Source organism: Semicossyphus pulcher, unplaced genomic scaffold (assembly GCF_022749685.1).
Source record: "Semicossyphus pulcher isolate SPU_LCO1_2020_fin unplaced genomic scaffold, fSemPul1.0.p SCAF_11, whole genome shotgun sequence".
Taxonomy (NCBI): Eukaryota; Metazoa; Chordata; class Actinopteri; order Labriformes; family Labridae; genus Semicossyphus; species Semicossyphus pulcher.
The window spans coordinates 2,625,001-2,630,000 of record NW_027211615.1 but is presented as its reverse complement, the minus strand read 5'-3'; the positions used below and the strand labels follow the sequence as shown (position 1 = coordinate 2,630,000).

General features: G+C 46.7%; 17 non-coding genes across 17 annotated transcripts in view; all 17 read left to right on the top strand.

The window, feature by feature from the left end:
* LOC138587393 (5S ribosomal RNA) overlaps positions 1 to 63 on the top strand; it is a 119-nt gene extending 56 nt beyond the window's left edge. The window contains exon 1 of the ribosomal RNA XR_011307397.1: positions 1 to 63. This exon is cut by the window's left edge and continues 56 nt beyond it. This is a non-coding gene — a ribosomal RNA (5S ribosomal RNA).
* Positions 64 to 245: 182 nt separating this feature from the next.
* On the top strand, positions 246 to 364 carry LOC138586673 (5S ribosomal RNA). The gene has a single exon (XR_011306737.1). It is a non-coding gene; the product is annotated as a 5S ribosomal RNA (ribosomal RNA).
* Positions 365 to 433: 69 nt separating this feature from the next.
* LOC138587392 (5S ribosomal RNA) lies at positions 434 to 552 on the top strand. Its single transcript, XR_011307396.1, has one exon. It is a non-coding gene; the product is annotated as a 5S ribosomal RNA (ribosomal RNA).
* Positions 553 to 767: 215 nt separating this feature from the next.
* Positions 768 to 886, top strand: LOC138586634 (5S ribosomal RNA). The gene has a single exon (XR_011306700.1). It is a non-coding gene; the product is annotated as a 5S ribosomal RNA (ribosomal RNA).
* Positions 887 to 1,068: 182 nt separating this feature from the next.
* On the top strand, positions 1,069 to 1,187 carry LOC138587391 (5S ribosomal RNA). Its single transcript, XR_011307395.1, has one exon. It is a non-coding gene; the product is annotated as a 5S ribosomal RNA (ribosomal RNA).
* Positions 1,188 to 1,369: 182 nt separating this feature from the next.
* Positions 1,370 to 1,488, top strand: LOC138587390 (5S ribosomal RNA). Its single transcript, XR_011307394.1, has one exon. It is a non-coding gene; the product is annotated as a 5S ribosomal RNA (ribosomal RNA).
* Positions 1,489 to 1,670: 182 nt separating this feature from the next.
* Positions 1,671 to 1,789, top strand: LOC138587389 (5S ribosomal RNA). Its single transcript, XR_011307393.1, has one exon. It is a non-coding gene; the product is annotated as a 5S ribosomal RNA (ribosomal RNA).
* Positions 1,790 to 2,038: 249 nt separating this feature from the next.
* Positions 2,039 to 2,157, top strand: LOC138587388 (5S ribosomal RNA). The gene has a single exon (XR_011307392.1). It is a non-coding gene; the product is annotated as a 5S ribosomal RNA (ribosomal RNA).
* Positions 2,158 to 2,339: 182 nt separating this feature from the next.
* On the top strand, positions 2,340 to 2,458 carry LOC138586611 (5S ribosomal RNA). Its single transcript, XR_011306677.1, has one exon. It is a non-coding gene; the product is annotated as a 5S ribosomal RNA (ribosomal RNA).
* Positions 2,459 to 2,640: 182 nt separating this feature from the next.
* On the top strand, positions 2,641 to 2,759 carry LOC138587295 (5S ribosomal RNA). Its single transcript, XR_011307323.1, has one exon. It is a non-coding gene; the product is annotated as a 5S ribosomal RNA (ribosomal RNA).
* A 182-nt stretch (positions 2,760 to 2,941) lies between these two features.
* On the top strand, positions 2,942 to 3,060 carry LOC138587387 (5S ribosomal RNA). Its single transcript, XR_011307391.1, has one exon. It is a non-coding gene; the product is annotated as a 5S ribosomal RNA (ribosomal RNA).
* Positions 3,061 to 3,275: 215 nt separating this feature from the next.
* Positions 3,276 to 3,394, top strand: LOC138587386 (5S ribosomal RNA). The gene has a single exon (XR_011307390.1). It is a non-coding gene; the product is annotated as a 5S ribosomal RNA (ribosomal RNA).
* Positions 3,395 to 3,576: 182 nt separating this feature from the next.
* On the top strand, positions 3,577 to 3,695 carry LOC138586714 (5S ribosomal RNA). The gene has a single exon (XR_011306777.1). It is a non-coding gene; the product is annotated as a 5S ribosomal RNA (ribosomal RNA).
* A 182-nt stretch (positions 3,696 to 3,877) lies between these two features.
* LOC138587385 (5S ribosomal RNA) lies at positions 3,878 to 3,996 on the top strand. Its single transcript, XR_011307389.1, has one exon. It is a non-coding gene; the product is annotated as a 5S ribosomal RNA (ribosomal RNA).
* Positions 3,997 to 4,178: 182 nt separating this feature from the next.
* On the top strand, positions 4,179 to 4,297 carry LOC138587384 (5S ribosomal RNA). Its single transcript, XR_011307388.1, has one exon. It is a non-coding gene; the product is annotated as a 5S ribosomal RNA (ribosomal RNA).
* Positions 4,298 to 4,479: 182 nt separating this feature from the next.
* Positions 4,480 to 4,598, top strand: LOC138587382 (5S ribosomal RNA). Its single transcript, XR_011307386.1, has one exon. It is a non-coding gene; the product is annotated as a 5S ribosomal RNA (ribosomal RNA).
* Positions 4,599 to 4,780: 182 nt separating this feature from the next.
* On the top strand, positions 4,781 to 4,899 carry LOC138587381 (5S ribosomal RNA). The gene has a single exon (XR_011307385.1). It is a non-coding gene; the product is annotated as a 5S ribosomal RNA (ribosomal RNA).
* Positions 4,900 to 5,000: the final 101 nt, after the last annotated feature.

The window sequence follows — 5,000 nt, the reverse complement described above, 5'->3', positions numbered from 1 at the left end:
CAGGGTCGGGCCTGGTTAGTACTTGGATGGGAGACCGCCTGGGAATACCAGGTGCTGTAAGCTTTTTCATTTTTCTGTGATGGACAGGAGAGGTGCTGATGCTGCAGGCCTTGAAAAAGTTGGATCAGACACTCATGTGCAAGAATGCATTGAATTCATCCTAGAAAAAAAACACAGTGACATATGAAGAGATTAAAAAGTGCCCAAATGCATTTTTAAAAGGCCCGATTGAACACACAACTGTCGCTTACGGCCATACCACCCTGAACACGCCCGATCTCGTCCGATCTCGGAAGCTAAGCAGGGTCGGGCCTGGTTAGTACTTGGATGGGAGACCGCCTGGGAATACCAGGTGCTGTAAGACAGATGCCCCACCACATTCTTGCTGCACCATGCCACGTCTTTAAAAGGCCCGATCGAACACACAACTTTCGCTTACGGCCATACCACCCTGAACACGCCCGATCTCGTCCGATCTCGGAAGCTAAGCAGGGTCGGGCCTGGTTAGTACTTGGATGGGAGACCGCCTGGGAATACCAGGTGCTGTAAGCTTTTTCATTTTTCTGTGATGGACAGGAGAGGTGCTGATGCTGCAGGCCTTGAAAAAGTTTGATCAGACACTCATGTGCAAGAATGCATTGAATTCGTCCTAGAAAAAAACCATGACAAAATCTTTGACGAAAACTATAAACAACGTTAAAAATACAGCCACATTCTTGCTGCACCATGCCACGTCTTTAAAAGGCCCGATTGAACACACAACTGTCGCTTACGGCCATACCACCCTGAACACGCCCGATTTCGTCCGATCTCGGAAGCTAAGCAGGGTCGGGCCTGGTTAGTACTTGGATGGGAGACCGCCTGGGAATACCAGGTGCTGTAAGCTTTTTCATTTTTCTGTGATGGACAGGAGAGGTGCTGATGCTGCAGGCCTTGAAAAAGTTTGATCAGACACTCATGTGCAAGAATGCATTGAATTCATCCTAGAAAAAAAACACAGTAACATATGAAGAGATTAAAAAGTGCCCAAATGCATTTTTAAAAGGCCCGATTGAACACACAACTGTCGCTTACGGCCATACCACCCTGAACACGCCCGATCTCGTCCGATCTCGGAAGCTAAGCAGGGTCGGGCCTGGTTAGTACTTGGATGGGAGACCGCCTGGGAATACCAGGTGCTGTAAGCTTTTTCATTTTTCTGTGATGGACAGGAGAGGTGCTGATGCTGCAGGCCTTGAAAAAGTTGGATCAGACACTCATGTGCAAGAATGCATTGAATTCATCCTAGAAAAAAAACTCAGTAACATATGAAGAGATTAAAAAGTGCCCAAATGCATTTTTAAAAGGCCCGATTGAACACACAACTGTCGCTTACGGCCATACCACCCTGAACACGCCCGATCTCGTCCGATCTCGGAAGCTAAGCAGGGTCGGGCCTGGTTAGTACTTGGATGGGAGACCGCCTGGGAATACCAGGTGCTGTAAGCTCTTTCATTTTTCTGTGATGGACAGGAGAGGTGCTGATGCTGCAGGCCTTGAAAAAGTTTGATCAGACACTCATGTGCAAGAATGCATTGAATTCATCTTAGAAAAAAAACACAGTAACATATGAAGAGATTAAAAAGTGCCCAAATGCATTTTTAAAAGGCCCGATTGAACACACAACTGTCGCTTACGGCCATACCACCCTGAACACGCCCGATCTCGTCCGATCTCGGAAGCTAAGCAGGGTCGGGCCTGGTTAGTACTTGGATGGGAGACCGCCTGGGAATACCAGGTGCTGTAAGCTTTTTCATTTTTCTGTGATGGACAGGAGAGGTGCTGATGCTGCAGGCCTTGAAAAAGTTTGATCAGACACTCATGTGCAAGAATGCATTGAATTCATCCTAGAAAAAAACCATGACAAAATCTTTGACGAAAACAATAAACAACGTTAAAAATACAGCCAAATTCAAGAATGTGGTGGGGCAGATGCCCCACCGCATTCTTGCTGCACCATGCCACGTCTTTAAAAGGCCCGATTGAACACACAACTGTCGCTTACGGCCATACCACCCTGAACACGCCCGATCTCGTCCGATCTCGGAAGCTAAGCAGGGTCGGGCCTGGTTAGTACTTGGATGGGAGACCGCCTGGGAATACCAGGTGCTGTAAGCTTTTTCATTTTTCTGTGATGGACAGGAGAGGTGCTGATGCTGCAGGCCTTGAAAAAGTTGGATCAGACACTCATGTGCAAGAATGCATTGAATTCATCCTAGAAAAAAAACACAGTAACATATGAAGAGATTAAAAAGTGCCCAAATGCATTTTTAAAAGGCCCGATTGAACGCACAACTGTCGCTTACGGCCATACCACCCTGAACACGCCCGATCTCGTCCGATCTCGGAAGCTAAGCAGGGTCGGGCCTGGTTAGTACTTGGATGGGAGACCGCCTGGGAATAACAGGTGCTGTAAGCTTTTTCATTTTTCTGTGATGGACAGGAGAGGTGCTGATGCTGCAGGCCTTGAAAAAGTTTGATCAGAGACTCATGTGCAAGAATGCATTGAATTCATCCTAGAAAAAAAACACAGTAACATATGAAGAGATTAAAAAGTGCCCAAATGCATTTTTAAAAGGCCCGATTGAACACACAACTGTCGCTTACGGCCATACCACCCTGAACACGCCCGATCTCGTCCGATCTCAGAAGCTAAGCAGGGTCGTGCCTGGTTAGTACTTGGATGGGAGACCGCCTGGGAATACCAGGTGCTGTAAGCTTTTTCATTTTTCTGTGATGGACAGGAGAGGTGCTGATGCTGCAGGCCTTGAAAAAGTTGGATCAGACACTCATGTGCAAGAATGCATTGAATTCATCCTAGAAAAAAAACACAGTAACATATGAAGAGATTAAAAAGTGCCCAAATGCATTTTTAAAAGGCCCGATTGAACACACAACTGTCGCTTACGGCCATACCACCCTGAACACGCCCGATCTCGTCCGATCTCGGAAGCTAAGCAGGGTCGGGCCTGGTTAGTACTTGGATGGGAGACCGCCTGGGAATACCAGGTGCTGTAAGCTTTTTCATTTTTCTGTGATGGACAGGAGAGGTGCTGATGCTGCAGGCCTTGAAAAAGTTTGATCAGACACTCATGTGCAAGAATGCATTGAATTCATCATAGAAAAAAACCATGACAAAATTTTTGACGAAAACTATAAACAACGTTAAAATTACAGCCACATTCTTGCTGCACCATGCCACGTCTTTAAAAGGCCCGATTGAACACACAAGTGTCGCTTACGGCCATACCACCCTGAACACGCCCGATCTCGTCCGATCTCGGAAGCTAAGCAGGGTCGGGCCTGGTTAGTACTTGGATGGGAGACCGCCTGGGAATACCAGGTGCTGTAAGCTTTTTCATTTTTCTGTGATGGACAGGAGAGGTGCTGATGCTGCAGGCCTTGAAAAAGTTTGATCAGACACTCATGTGCAAGAATGCATTGAATTCATCCTAGAAAAAAAACACAGTAACATATGAAGAGATTAAAAAGTGCCAAAATGCATTTTTAAAAGGCCCGATTGAACACACAACTGTCGCTTTCGGCCATACCACCCTGAACACGCCCGATCTCGTCCGATCTCGGAAGCTAAGCAGGGTCGGGCCTGGTTAGTACTTGGATGGGAGACCGCCTGGGAATACCAGGTGCTGTAAGCTTTTTCATTTTTCTGTGATGGACAGGAGAGGTGCTGATGCTGCAGGCCTTGAAAAAGTTGGATCAGACACTCATGTGCAAGAATGCATTGAATTCATCCTAGAAAAAAAACACAGTAACATATGAAGAGATTAAAAAGTGCCCAAATGCATTTTTAAAAGGCCCGATTGAACACACAACTGTCGCTTACGGCCATACCACCCTGAACACGCCCGATCTCGTCCGATCTCGGAAGCTAAGCAGGGTCGGGCCTGGTTAGTACTTGGATGGGAGACCGCCTGGGAATACCAGGTGCTGTAAGCTTTTTCATTTTTCTGTGATGGACAGGAGAGGTGCTGATGCTGCATGCCTTGAAAAAGTTTGATCAGACACTCATGTGCAAGAATGCATTGAATTCATCCTAGAAAAAAAACACAGTAACATATGAAGAAATTAAAAAGTGTCCAAATGCATTTTTAAAAGGCCCGATTGAACACACAACTGTCGCTTACGGCCATACCACCCTGAACACGCCCGATCTCGTCCGATCTCGGAAGCTAAGCAGGGTCGGGCCTGGTTAGTACTTGGATGGGAGACCGCCTGGGAATACCAGGTGCTGTAAGCTTTTTCATTTTTCTGTGATGGACAGGAGAGGTGCTGATGCTGCAGGCCTTGAAAAAGTTGGATCAGACACTCATGTGCAAGAATGCATTGAATTCATCCTAGAAAAAAAACACAGTAACATATGAAGAGATTAAAAAGTGCCCAAATGCATTTTTAAAAGGCCCGATTGAACACACAACTGTCGCTTACGGCCATACCACCCTGAACACGCCCGATCTCGTCCGATCTCGGAAGCTAAGCAGGGTCGGGCCTGGTTAGTACTTGGATGGGAGACCGCCTGGGAATACCAGGTGCTGTAAGCTTTTTCATTTTTCTGTGATGGACAGGAGAGGTGCTGATGCTGCAGGCCTTGAAAAAGTTTGATCAGACACTCATGTGCAAGAATGCATTGAATTCATCCTAGAAAAAAAACACAGTAACATATGAAGAGATTAAAAAGTGCCCAAATGCATTTTTAAAAGGCCCGATTGAACACACAACTGTCGCTTACGGCCATACCACCCTGAACACGCCCGATCTCGTCCGATCTCGGAAGCTAAGCAGGGTCGGGCCTGGTTAGTACTTGGATGGGAGACCGCCTGGGAATACCAGGTGCTGTAAGCTTTTTCATTTTTCTGTGATGGACAGGAGAGGTGCTGATGCTGCAGGCCTTGAAAAAGTTTGATCAGACACTCATGTGCAAGAATGCATTGAATTCATCCTAG